Genomic DNA, 15,144 nt, shown 5'->3' on the forward strand with positions numbered 1-15,144 from the left:
AAAACGAAAGCAGTAATTAACTTTCCAGAACCTAAATGTGTAAAAGATGTTCAAAGTTATTTAGGTTTAACTGGTTACTTCAGAAAATTTATACCTAATTATTCATTAATTGCAAAACCGCTTAGTGATTTACTGAAGAAAGATTCTAAATTTAAATTCGAAACTAAAGAACTTTATGCTTTTAACGAATTGAAACGCATCTTGACATCTGAACCTGTTTTGTGTATTTATAATCCGAAAGCAGAAACCGAAATACACATTGATGCAAGTGCTGACGGTTATGGTGCGGTACTGTTACAGAAATCCTTAATTGATAATCAGATGCATCCGGTTTATTATATGAGTAGGAAAACGACACACATTGAACGTAAATATTCGAGCTACGAATTAGATGTTAAAGCAGTCGTAGAAGCTCTTAAAAAATTCAGGGTGTACGCGTCAGGCATACCATTTAAAATCGTGACAGATTGTAATGCATTCAAACAAACTATGAGCAAGAAAGACATTTGTACTAAAATATCTAGATGGGCATTAATGTTACAAGATTATGATTACACAATCGAACATAGATCTGGCACCCGTATGGGACATGTGGATGCTCTTAGTCGAAATCCTGTATGTATGGTAATTCAAGATGGTATAACATTTAAGATAATTCAAGCTCAAGAAACTGATGAAAATATAAAAGTTACAAAAGAAGCTTTGAAGTCTAAGCCATATGAAGATTATTGTTTGCATAATGACGTGCTTTACAGAGTGGTGAATGAAAGTGACGCTGTGAACCATGAATTAGTGGAAGAAGCTCAAGAAGACACAATACACTCAGATTCGAAGCCAACTAGGAGAAACGCCACTGCAGAAGGAGATTCTGAAGAGAAGCATTTTCTCGAAGAAGAGTCAGTTGCTAAAGATGATGAATCAAATGCGAATTCCACTAGAACAATTTCAATGAAATACCTTACAATAAAGAAGGAAAAGAAGCCTCTGGAGACGAAGAATCTACAGAGACCAACGAAGAGGAGAAGATTGAAAAAGAGAAGTCGATCAGAAAACCTGATCGCAACGACGCTGATACAGAAAGCAAAGACGGAACAAAAGAAATTAAAGAAGGTGAGAAAAAAGAAGCGAAAAAGCAGATTCAGAAGATCCAGGAAGAAAATTGAAAATCATTGATAATGGAAATACCTATTTTGATGATTCCTGATTTAGACGTTTTTCCCGACTAGACAAATTTCTCCCAATTTGACTAATGGACTATTGTTTTAAAGACGTGAACTAATTTAAGAAGACTGAAGATGATGTCTAAGGATGAAATGTATGAAGGAAGACGGCTTAAAGAAGATAATTTTGAGAAGACGATACGAATGACGGATCTTGAAGATATCTAAGACGCATTCAAATGACGTATCCAGACGGTATCTAAGAAGACGCGTTCAGAAGACGTATTCAGACGATGTTTAAGAAGACGTAAATACGAAGACGAATTCAGACGCATTGTTCCAGACAGCATAAAAGGAAGACGTGTTTGGGAAATAGGTGCATTCAGATAGACTGTTAAAGATGAACGAACGTTTAAGAAGAGCTAACGCCGTTATTTCTGAGGATGTTAAGATGATAAGGGAAGATGGCTGAAATAAACCATTTAAGACGACTTTTCTCTCAACAGTAACTAAAAACCTTTTTTTTTTTTTTTTTTTTTTTTTTTTAAATTTTATTTTTCAGATCCCTAGATGTAGATGGTGGTGCTACGAGAATGCGAGGACGCATTCCATCAGGATGGACGAGCATTTGTGGGATGGCATCGTTCATTATAATCGGATGACGCGACAAGCTGTGAGAATAAATCTTTCACTTTCTCGATGATGGAAGTCAGACGATTCCGCCATTAAGACGATGACGCGACTGAAAGATGTTTACATGTAAAAGACAGTCGATTCTCTTCATCTGTATATATCATCTATGTATATTCATCTTTCTACACATGTAAAAATTCATCTTTCTACACATGTTTTTTAGTCTGTAGCAACTATTTGTGTTTCATTAAATATTCGAGTTATTTATAAGTCGAATTAGTCATTTCAAGCCCCTAGACAGCCACATCGGAAGTAAGTTTACAAACATCATATTCCTAGACAGTAAGTACCGATTCTACACACACATATAAATATATGACCAAATTGGTCATACCGTATTGTACTAACTACCTTGCTTGTTAATATTATATATATATATATATATATATCAATTATAGATATTAAAATTTTAAATAAAAGCTTCTTTTTATGAAATTTAACATTTAGTTAATTTCACGAATACATTTACGTAAAAAATAACAAATATGCTAATAAAAAGTATAAAGTTACAGTATTATTTATAATCCTGTAAATTGACAACCTTGCGGTAAATCTAGAAAATAAAAAATTCCACACTTGAAAAAAACTAATGGACATGCAAGACCGAAGATTAAAATCAAGACGGATGGCAAAAATTTTAATCAACCATTTCTAAAGTCTTGAAAATGCTGTTCTGTTTCGAGCTTTGTTTTAGGTTCTTAAAACTCATACGAATCATAAATATTCATCAGGAAATAGGCCTCAAAACTAAGCTGCAAAACTTAACTCCAAAAATCGGGGCCACGCGACTTACACATCTTAAAATGCTTTCGCCAATAAAATGCTCTTTGATGACGAATATTAAGAAATGATACCAACATTATGATTACAAAATAACTCATAAACGCTCTTAAGACTTCGCCGGGCAGTCTCCGCATCGCGTGAGAACTCTTTCGTAACTGTAACCTTTAACGAGGGATGAAAATCATTAAGAGAACTAAGGATGTCATTAAATGACGCCTAAACACCGATAAAATATTCAATCCACAAAATTGGTTTGTTTACTGAGAGTTTTATCCAGGATATCCATTGACGTGTGCCTCTTATACGCACGATGTTTTTACGATTTAAATTTCGAAACAATGCTGTTAACTTAGATAATCCAATTGGACTTGGATCGTCTAAATATTATAGTTTTCTAGTCCGGCATACTTTTTTATAATTAAAAAAAAAATTTCAAACTTAAGATACACTGATTAAAAAGGACTTTGATTTTTGCTTCGTAATTAATTTTTATAATGCACTTGGGGAAAGGACACACATTCGGGGACAAGTTAGATATTTATTACTGCAAAGCACTGGAAGCCTAACTGCCACAAAAGGGCTACTTTCATGGAAAAACTTCTCCGAAAAACTGGATTGTATTTACATCATAGAGAGGAAAAAAACCGATGAAATTTTCAGTCAATCAATGGAATCGAAATGGATACGAGCTATTATTGCCCAATATAAATAAGTCGCAGCTTAGCCATAAATTACCAAAAAAGGAAGTTAGGTCCATATATTACAAAAAGGAACTTGAGAACTTTCCAGCAAAAATAAACAAATTTACCAAGTGTTGGCAATGCACTTAAAAACAATGATTTTACTTCTGAAAACTTGAAAATTATTTTGTTTAATAAGTTACGACAAATCACGCGAGAGCTCAAGCCTAGCGAAAAATGTTTTGTGACGGATTTTTAAAAGAAACTACATGTTTTCTTAATCCACAAGCAAAACCTGCTGTAGTCAGTTGTGCCGTCCTGATCAATATTCTGATAGTTGCAATGTTGGCTGCCGTACCGTTTTGCCCAGGTTCGAATCCAGGAGAGGGTGTGGATTTTGTTAAGTTTACAATATATGCGCGGCAAATCTAACTAACATACCAGCAAGCCGAAAATCTTCTCAAGTGGTTTGGTGACAAAAAAAGAGGTGTTGATGATACTTGAATTCGTCTGTTAGGTGGCCGCAGGCCATGAGGCACGGGTTCCTGAGCAGAAGCTCTATCCCATTCTATCATTTTAAGACGATAGCATTAAGAATAGCATTAGAGAAACGATAAATGATTAAGTCCATGAATAGGTCGAGCTAAAGACGTTGAGATCGAATGAGTTGTTTATCCATCAACAAAGAAGAGGTTGCCATCTATTGATCGAAAGAAGCGTGAGAAGCACGCTGAATCGTTAAGGGCTCACACAAGGGTTTATTTGCGCTAAGGGAGACATCTGACATTACCGAATCATCTCCAAAACCAGTTTTTCCCCATTGCGCTGCGAGTTGAAAAACCTGAACTGCAGGCATAGCGTAACTAGTCGACACAGAGAGATGACTTCGTTAGCTCAAGATAAATCCCAGTGTGAATGGCCCTTTAGGTGGTCACCACCCAGGTCCTGACTGCACGCAGTGCTGCTGGAAACGATGTTAACATTCGATCTAGTCAGAAAAGCAGAAAATACATAGACACTTGACATAACACGACAGTTTTCCAGAGGCAAGGGGGCTAGTGTAAAACTATTAAGACTCGTATTAGTGGATCAGGATGGAGTTAAATTAATCACATATTTGTACAAATAAATTACAGAAGACCATAAGTTTCTCAAAGTTATTAAAAGCATTGTTTTAGATGGTCATAATACTCAAAGAAAAGCTTAACAAATTTAGCAATGTAATTTGCATCAAAGATTCCCCTTACCTGTCTTAAGTACAGTCATAAATTCAGGAATAATTTTGAAGTCACTTAGATTAAATGCATTGGATGAAAAACTATATGGAGTGGATTTATTATCAGAGTTATTATTGGTAGGGTTCTTTCTAAGTTAATAGTCGATGAGAGTAGGATTAGTTGCATCAGCATAGCTAACACCAGGGCGAGTTTGGGACTTTTTAGAGTACTTCTTAAAATATTCGCGCCACGATACGAGCTTGTATGTGGACCAAGGCAGTTAAAGCAAGTCGGGGTATCAGTTTTTTCTTTTAAGTCACACTCAGTCGAGAGGTGATTTTTGCCACATTTCATGCAGCAACATTGTAGTTTGCAGTTTTGACAGGAAAGTCCAATGTTCTGACATTGATAATACTGAGGCATTAAATTCTTGAGTTTCTCGATTGTAACAACAAAGTGTAGCAGTTGGTCTTTGATGTAACTTTCATTAACGTTAGTAGTCGGAGTCAGTTGTACTTGGAAGACAGAACGTTAGTAGTCGGAGTCAGTTGTACTTGGAAGACAGGAATCAATGCTTTGGTTCTGAAATGTCTAAGCTCAGCTACTTTGTGAATTTGGAAATTAAGGTAAATGCGTCTGAAATTTCCTCAGCTGGGCAGTTGATAGGCAGTCCTTTTGATAACAATTTTGATGGAATGATCATTTTTGTGCTTCACAAGGAAATAACCAATAGATTTAAAGTTGAGGTAGTCCACAGCTAAATTGTAGTCATTTATCATTTAGAGAATAATTCTTAAACAGTCGGTAAGAAATTTCCCAATAAATTTAGTTTCCATGCTTTCATCAAGTTCATTAAAAATCTTATGGAAACCATCACGTTTGATGTAGTATTCAGATTAGGGCTACATGGATTGCGACCTTCTGCATTTTCAGGGTTTTTAGGAATAATTTCCATGTTTTCTTCGATTGTCAAAGCAGAGAATTGGTTACTTGTAGGAATAATGGGAGAAGACAAGGTTTTACGCTTTTTAACAACTTTTTTCAGTCACACAAATTCTTAGGTATTAGTATGCAAAGTATTTTCCAGTGATTTTGGTCTATAATTAATTTCATCAGTTGTGATAGTCCAGTCTATTGAAATGGGTAAGACGGGGAATGATTTCACTCGTTTACGAAATGAGCATGCAGCATCCTTGATTTTTGGAAGCTCTTGTAAATCCTCCAGCCTTTGCTTCTGGATTTCAGGAAATGAAGCAAACATACGGTGTATTCTCTTCTAACAGTCATAGATATTACTTTTACTGTTTTATCAGTCGCTCTGTTAATTGCTCATATATTGCACTGTACTCATTTATTGTTCACTTTGTGGGTGTCTTTTGTAGCCACCTATCCATAACTCTGTAAATATGTAACTGAAACTGTTCGTCTCACCCGCAATGCACCCTTCTTCCATCACTGCACTATCGTCTTGTCCAGCATTTGTTTGCACTGCCCCCAGCACTCGTCTTGAGCACAATATGTATATATAAGTGTGTTGTGTTGATCAAGTTATTTCCGTCAGCGGGGTTACCTGGCCGATATGCTAAATACCCAGTGGACCGGCTGCCTCGCTGTCGGTGGAAAGAAAGAAAGTAAAGCTGTTTCCACCGTTATAGCCTGATAGTGTGAAGGCTGTGTCGCTGATTGTGTCAGCGTGTTTATAGTAGTTCTTCGACTACTGTAACGTGATTTTGGAGCTGTCCTGATTCATATTGGCTAAATAAAGTGTGTTTCGATATTTCATCAAGCAGAGTCGTCGTTATTCACTCCAAATCCATACGAATCCCGTACGAACGTGAAGGAAGGAAATAACGTAACAACTAGTGTCAGAAAAAAAAAGTAACAATATATTAAATCATTTTTGTGTATTTTCCATTTATATTCATTTTATATGATTTCATTCTTACTGCATGACCCATCTTTATATCTATAAATCATTAATTACCAGTTTTTCAATATTAATAGTTTTTTGTAATCAATGGAATAATTACGCCGATTAGTTGCCCGTGCATGTTCAGCTATGGATACCCATTCAAACCCTTGGCCTTAACAAACGCTCTTTAAAATTTCATCAATCCCGAGCGGGTCAATACCAACCGTGTTTGGAGCCCCTGATCTAAACGCATTTGTCCAGGGCATTTCAATTACATGGCTCTGAGAAATAATTTTATGAGACACTATTTTCAACGAAACTAAGGTAAATAAAGCTCGTTCTTGTACGTTTAGAGTTATTAAAATTTCGGATGATATTTTTTAAGCTTTGAATACATTTTGCATTTAATGGCATTAGTGTAACTAATTATAGTAGCAGATTACAACTGACCTTCGATAAAACTGTTCAGTAACAGTGCCATTTTTGTTTTAAAACGCCATTTCCGTTAAAAAGGTTAATTCTAAAAATAATAATTTCTAAAATTATATTAAAAAGATAATTTCTTAGTGAACTAGATCTGCATTATAGAGAAGTTTCAACTTCATGAGGAGTATTTTACTACAGAACAGCCGAAACTCACATATAAACTTACACTTAACATGTGGCAGTCCCGGGCGTTTGTTCGCGTGCTTCTTGATGTTTCGCACATCTCGCCTTTCATCAGCGCACACATGAGAAGTGCAGGTCCCACTGTCAAAGATGATAAATGACACTGGAAGACGAACATGAATCTGTTTCCTAGCAATCAAGTATCTTATCGTCACCAGTGCACCTAAGCGATCGTCTCCGATATTTACACTATTCGTAAAGCAAGCGCCGACTGGTCCTCGGGACAACTACGAATGTAAGAGAACAGCAAACTTTGATTATTTTTTAAACGCATTTACTCCACGAAACAAATTCTGATCTTTTAACATACACAAGTAACAGAAATCATAAGGGTTGGGGATCGGCATTACAGTACTGATACATATCTTTTGGTTTATCATTAAATAATTTACTCACTTTAAGAAATTTCAGTTTCCTTTTAGAAGATAGTCGTTAAATGTACCTTCGACTCTCTCATTTTTTCAGTTTGGGGCTCTAAAATGACACAAATTCCAAAACGAAACCTGTACACCAAACAGAAAGCACACAAAACAAAAATAATCCCACATAAAAGATGAAGTATTTGAAGATCCGCAAGTGTTGACCGCCATGTATTTTTCTCTCCTTCTCAATTTCGATTATGTGCCTGCACTGAAATTATCTGTAATTTACTTACAGGGTATAACTGACCAATTTTGAAGCAGATTTAAAGTATAACAGAACTCAAGTCATTTAAGGCCGGCTATTATTCCACTTAAGACGAGTATAATTAAGGTTGTAGTTGATCTGTTTAGATGTTCCTGATTTTGTTGTTAATTTAAATACTATAAAAAGGGAAAACAACATTAGGTACACTTTTAAGAAACTATGAAATTCATTTACATGAATATGTTAGAAGGTAATCAAAATCGTAAAAACAACCTTGTATTTAGCATTGTTTTTACGATTTTGATTGTCACATTAGCGTGTTTCTCTTCTAGTCCATGTTACAAGGTATTTTCTCTTTCCTTCCAGCAAGCCTTCGTGGTGTAACGGTCGTACGTTCGGTGCGTATTCGAGAGTTCCAGTTTCGAGTCCCAGCGAAGGCATTGCTCATTTTTCACATCTCCTCCTAAAAAAAAAAAAAAAAAAAAAAAAAAAAAAAAAAAAAAAAAACCCTAATGACTCTACAATGTATGACATATAGATCGTCTACACTGTTCAGTAAATATGTATAAGTTGAGTTTTTTTTTTCCCCCCTTTAAAAGATTAAAATCAATTTCACCTTTTAACTTTTGTAAAACTAAGAATGACTTCCGCATTTATGCAAATAAAAAATAATATCATGGCATGATATTGTCAAAAAAATATGTTTTATACTTTGCTTATTGAAGTTAACACTTTACCAACCGCAGATTCTCCTGTCCTGAATAACTGTCAGGACAATCTGATAAATCGTCTAAATAAAACTCTCCAGCACCATTTTTTTTTTTTTTTTTTTTTTTTTTTTTGGGCTCATCGTGAACGGTAAATTTTTTAAAAACGGTGTGAAAAATGTGGGAGTTTACGAAGCAACGCACTTAACACAAGTGAGCAATGTACCTCAATACTAATAATAAAAAGCAGATGATATAGCAAATGGCAATTGTTTATCGCCATGGCTACGGATTGATAGGCTATTTTTAGCTAGCCCCGAGAAAAAAGCGATTAATAGGCTATCGGTCGGGAGGTGTTGACGAAAAGACGCCGATTAACAGGCTATTGATAGGTAAAGTGTTAATATACAGAGAAACTTTGGTTCACCAACTAAATTCATTCCTTTCATCATTCCGAAAGTTCGTTTCCCAACAGGAACTAATGTAAAATGGATTAATTCGTTTTTGGACCACAGATTACTTACAGTAGTACTTTGTATACAAGTATATTATAGCGCAAAACCAAAGGAAATCACTGAATCTAAGACAAAAGAGATAAATACGGTATTAAACAGAAGAAAATTTAATTTTACCTATACAAAGCAAATCACAAGTCGAACCTGTACAAAGTATCTATAAATTATTTATACCTGTACAAAGCGAATCATAAGCGGAAAGTGACGAGGAGGAGATGTTACGATTTTCAAAATTTCTCTTCCATTAAACTTATCTTCTCTGCCTTCCTTACTTTTCTACTCGACCTTGCTTAAGATACACTGCGCCTCCATTTAATTTAATATTTGTTCAATATAATTTGTTATTGTTTACGGTTTAAAATGTTTAAAGTGAAACATGGCATTTCACTGAAAACGCACATGCTATAGTTTGCCACAGCTTTATCAGATTAGCTGCTTATTAACCGAAAACTTCGCATCTTTTCCCTTTTTGTGAAAATTTCACAGATCGAAAAACTACAATCATCTTTTTTTCCTTCCTCTTCCTTTGAAGACATTTTACTCCTTTACAATCGCCTTTTGTAACTGTTTCTGAAATTGTACTTCTTTTTCGCTGATATTTATTTATTTATTTATTTATTTTTATTTTTTTGCTCGTAACTTATACGCGTGATGCTTATAGTTTAATTTCAAACCAAAGTCTAGAGACGCAGTATCGCAGATAACAAAATAAATTTCTCTCTTCAATTTGTATATGGTCCCTAAATATGATCCGTTTCCAAATCAAATACGAAATATAATATTCTCACTAGCAACATATAAAATACAAATACGTATCTGGACTACACGAGAAAGGTAACCCGATTAAACGAGAAGTTGTTTCCCTAACTCCGTCCTAACACAGGAATTTTACTGCTCTGTCTTTGTTTACAGATCTGAGATGGAAATGACATGGAAATAAAACCGTATTGTTCCTATTAAAACAGGACATACGTATAGTCAATGTTTACACAGTGAACACAAAAATTATTTATCCAGCCCTTATTTCGGAGCTGCTAGTCATAGACATATATTTCAAATTGCAAATTTTTTTTAAATGACGCAAGCATTTATGTTTTCACATTTTTAAATTTAAAAAAAATCAAATTTATAAGATTACGAAGTTTAACTTTTTATACAGTCCCCATATTTAGAAAAATTTGATGCTCATTATTAAAAAACGGAAACAATAAGTTTGATTTCCATGCAATGAAAAATGACGCATATACTCAATTTTAAAATTTGTGATTTTTGAGGTCATTTTCCTCTTGTTTTAAAAAGTCGGATAACAAATAAGAATAACTCGAGTATGATTTCCCCCTTTTATTGATGTTCTTTTGCAGTTTACTAATCTGTAACGTCCTTTAGTTTATCATTTTGTTACATTTTGCATACGAAAGGAATTTATACAGAAGTAATAAGTTTTCAGACGCTAAAGACTGCATTACTGATGTTCTCATGAAATTTTATAACAAATAATCATTAAAAATTCATTAAACTTGAAATATTTTTTAATTTCAAATTTATGCAAATACGGTTGCGAGTTGGTAGTATGACAACACTGACGCCCGCTAGGGTTTTCTAACACAAGAATTCTGTAAGATTTCATGAATAAGATATCGTTTTTGAAAAAAATATATATTTATCAATATTTTTTATGACAGTCTCCTGATAAAAGCCCTTCATTTCATCCATTAACATTAGAAAACATTTGCTGAACTGATATTTCATTTTTAGTTACCTACAAATACAAACATTTCTCTCTTCCATTTGTATATGGCCCCTAAATATGACCTGTTTCGAAATCAAATACGAAAAATGCTTTAATTGCAAATGATCGAAATACCGAAATAGGCTTGATATTTCGAAAGTAAACGGAATATGCCGTTAAGTAAAATGTGACGTTTGAGTTCTCCTTGAAGGTCCGAATTATTAAATAAGATAATTTTTAGGAGATTATAAAAATCTTAAAGAATAGCAGCCTCGAAGATAAACTGGTTATAAATTTTCCGTAAAACGCTTTCAAAATATATATATATACATTCAAATATCAGCGACAGTCAGAAAAATACCTTATATTCTATTTAAGGATTGTTCCCCTTGAGGGCAACAAAAGTTTATTACTATTCCCGTCCCAAGAAAGGAAAAGTTCAAGAAAAGAAATGAAAACGCGAATATAACAGCTGGAAATATTTAATTTCAGATAATAGTAACAAATAAATAATAGATTTAGGCAGTACAGTAACAAGCATACCTCGAGTAGCGTTACGCATTTCTTTTTCTTTTTTAATTCCATGATTCTGAAGCTATGAAATCAGTAATCAGCTGTGCTATCACAATTTGTATTTCTAGCTGAAAATCTGTGTTTCTAGCTGGCACTTCCTCGCTTTATTTTTCAGAAATAATAGCCTCGTATTTCAGGTAGATGCGGTTATATCCCTGATTCATAACCCAGCTGTATTACCAACTATATTAAAAAAGGAAAAAAGTTAGCTCAAAAACAGAAACTACTGAATTAATGCACGGTATTTCTCCGGTTCTCGAAATTTCCAATGTAATATTGCATTTCAAGCAATAGCTTCTGCAGTTACGGCGTACAGTACTCGAAATTATTATTTAATAAAGAAAGTGTATACGTTTTAACAATTTTCAAACGGCATTAAAACACTTTTTTTTAATTAGAAAAACTTAGTTAGCCACTGATGGAAGTACTGAATAAAGCAGTATACCTACTGTTGAACTCCTCCCTCTCGAGAAATTCGTTGACCAGAAGAGCTCTACGTGGCCTCACGTTATCGTCCTGTAAGATGGACTCGGGGCCCACTGCACCCCGGAAAAGGCGAAAATAGGACTCTAAGACCTCATCCCTATACCTCACACCAGTCACAAAGCCTCTGTCAAAGACGTGGGGAGGTGTGCGGCCATCCAACATGATGCCTGCCCAGACCATTACACCGCCATAATTGTTAATTTCGCGGACATTGAAGGGTAGGTAGCGGGTCCCTGGTTCTTTCAATATGAAAGTACGGTGAGAAGAGTGTCTTTAGGCGAAAACGGAACTCGTCGGTAAACAGAACGGTCGCCCATTGCTCCGTACTCCAATCACTATGCTGCCTGCACCATGCTAATCGGACTCTCCTGTCCGCAGACGTGAACGGGACGCAAACAGCCGGGCTTCTGGCAAACAGCCCTCCCTGATTCAGTCTTTTGAAACAGTCACCCTTGTTACATGGGTTCCTGTGGCTGCATACAGGTTCTCGAGAAAGCTGAGAAGCTGTAGCGCCTCTGTTACGTCTCGCTAAAATGGGCTCTTGGACGACCTTGCCCAGGCTTTCTCTCGATGGATCTAGTATCGTGGAACTGTTACACACGACGCTGAGCGTTAAATTAAACTTCTCTGCATATCTGGACTTGCGATTGGCCTGCCTCTAGCCTTCTCACAATTCACCTCATTCCATCATTTAAACGTTGGTGGTTACTCATTTTTACTATTCCTATGTGAATTTAACCGATTGCTTGAAGATAACACCAAGAAATTCGGCGAGGTATGCTAGTGAATACAATTCGTCTTACTCTCCACGCGCTTATAAAGCTTGTTTTTCTGCTGGCTCCGCCTACACACTCATATACACTTACGTAGTTGCCGTACAAGATTTACATTTTTATCTAGAATTTTTTCTTTCAGTTCAGTTATTTTTCACGCAATTCGATAAAATATGCAAATTCTCTTAATTTATTTCACCAGTGTATTTAAAGAAATGTACGTGCTTTAAAAATTGAAGATCAGTGAGGAACGTAGTCGCTCAATATTTTCTAATGCAGTTCAGTTATTGCACAGTGAAGTGGCACAAGTTGGTTTATTCTCCCGCAGAACTCTCAGAAATAAAATTATGTTTTGTATTAGGGAAACTTAGGAGTAGAAATAAACGCATTAAAATAGGTGCAATAGGTAATCTTAAGGGTCTTTAGAAATAAACTGTCCACACTAAATCACGTTACTATCGGTTATTCATTTCTTCCAGAGAAGAAAGATCTGAGATGCAAACTTAGCCAAAAGGAAAATAAAAGGCTTAAGTTTACTTTAAATGCATTAAATGACTTATATTTATTTAAGTGTATTAAAATATTATTATTTTCTAAATGTATTTTATTAAACACTCAACTGTAAATTTACCATGTTTCGGCCAATTATCTAGACTCTAGTTTGGCGCTGAAAGGACCGGCTAAGTATTTTCAATTTAAGCTCGCATATTAAAATGCTACCGCTCAGCCAATCACACCCAAACTCTGAAGAACTTGAAGAGTTAAGATGAACTTTTTAAGAAGAGTAAAGTAAACACACTTTTGGGAAAGCTAATCCAGGAGATTTTTTATCCATTCTGTTTCCTTCAGAAATGTTAAGGCACGCCAACAGTCGAGTGGCTAAAGCTGTAAAATATTGCTAATTTATTCTGGGTTCTGTGGCCTGTAAATGGGTTAGCTGCATAAGATTTTCGTGTTTTACCCCATGTTTAAGACCCTAAGCGGGTGAGTTGCTGGACAGTAGCAGTAAGGCCCTTGTTTCATATCTGGCGAATTGGCTGACACCATAGAATTTTCATATTTTTCCCTAAGTATAACGTGAATACCAACTCATTTCCTTTAAAAAGTCCTCCACGAAAGCACCCTTTTCCTTACACGTGCTTTACGCTATAACCTAAATAATCCAAGCCTAATATTTAAAGTGAATGCGAATCTGTTTCCTTTAAAACGCATATCATAAAAACAACTATAATTTTCTATACAGCAATTGCGCGCTTCGCCTTTATTAAATAAAATCAACCGGAAATTTTGCAAACGGGGGGGGGGGGAAAGAGACATCGAAGCTTAGAATGAGCAATGTAGGTTTCTGTTCATAATAATATAAGCATCAGCTTAAATAAATAATAGTTTCCCGATAGAAGTAGATGGAGGGAAAAAAAATAACGATGACTCAGTAATATTTACTTTATTTCTATGTGGCTTTTGTTCACCTATTTAATTAAAACACACAATCATTTTTGTTGCACGCTCTTTATCATATATTATTTAAATATTGCTTACTTTATGTGTTATGGAAGGTAAGAAAACATCCTTCTGATCTCTTTTCCACTTTCGAAATCGAAATGCGAAGTATGCAATAATGCAAGAACAAGGAGGTTACGATGTTGCATAAGCTGGAAACACCTGCAAAATAAAAATTCATATTTTTAAGCAAAGGAAGTGAAACAAATTTTCATAACATTTGTAACTGCATAATTACTAGAACTAATGAAAATTAATATTGGTTGAAATATATGTTGCGTTGATTAAAAACCTTATTTAATCTGAGGTGATTTAAATTCAAGATAGTTCACAACTCAGAACTAACCTCCTCTTTTGAAAATTCCAGTGTCTAAGACAAAGAGAGAGAAAACCAGATTATGTTTGCGAGAACACGAAGTCTACTATTATTTTATACCAAACAAAATAACAATTAGTATGACTTAGAATGAAAATTATGCAATAAAGTATAATAATTATAATAGCAATTATTTATTAGAGTGCAATAACAGTTACTTATTACATTTTATCATAAATTATGCATGCGTAGGAAACTTTAACTTCCAGGACAATCGTATTTTTTATTAATACATAAATATATACAAAACTTAAACACATTATAATCAAACAACTATTTATAAATGGTGATCAGCGTATCAGCTTAGATTACTAGAAAGTAATTATCTGCTTCCTTAAATATGTATTCTTTGAATGCTGTCGTAATAAACGAAGAAGAAATAAGAATTGAAAAATCCCTATTACATTATTCATGTCCCTCCACCCTATTTTGTGAATAAGCCGATCCGAATGACGCATGTATTTTGCACTCCTAGTCGCCGCTTTGGTATTCGGATTATAGATGGCAGATTTATGAAGACAGGACCCATCCCATTCGGACCTTTGAGAAAATCCCTCAAAAAAAAGTTATCCGTTTTTAATTTTTTTTACCCTTATTTCAGAGGTGGGAAAAATTAATTATTAGTTCTTGATATTCAGGTGCAAAGCGATGTCACATACAACCAAAAATATAGTTTAAAAAAATACTACAGGAAAATCCTCCTACACATTGGTTGCAGAACGTAAGACCTTCTCGACCCCCTCC

At 34.8% G+C, this 15,144-nt stretch overlaps 1 protein-coding gene across 3 annotated transcripts in view; it reads right to left on the reverse strand.

The window, feature by feature from the left end:
• Positions 1 to 15,144, reverse strand: part of LOC118193934 (uncharacterized) — a 412,362-nt gene that overhangs the window by 205,066 nt on the left and 192,152 nt on the right. For all 3 annotated transcript variants that reach the window (XM_085818468.1, XM_085818469.1, XM_085818470.1), the window contains one exon: positions 14,064 to 14,186. The gene's annotated coding sequence lies outside the window, so the exon portion shown is untranslated. The remainder of the gene's footprint in view (positions 1 to 14,063; positions 14,187 to 15,144) is intronic.

The sequence above is a fragment of the Stegodyphus dumicola genome, chromosome 6 (genome assembly GCF_044657685.1).
Source record: "Stegodyphus dumicola isolate Sdum_Otavi_A_Nest chromosome 6, ASM4465768v1".
Classification (NCBI taxonomy): Eukaryota; Metazoa; Arthropoda; class Arachnida; order Araneae; family Eresidae; genus Stegodyphus; species Stegodyphus dumicola.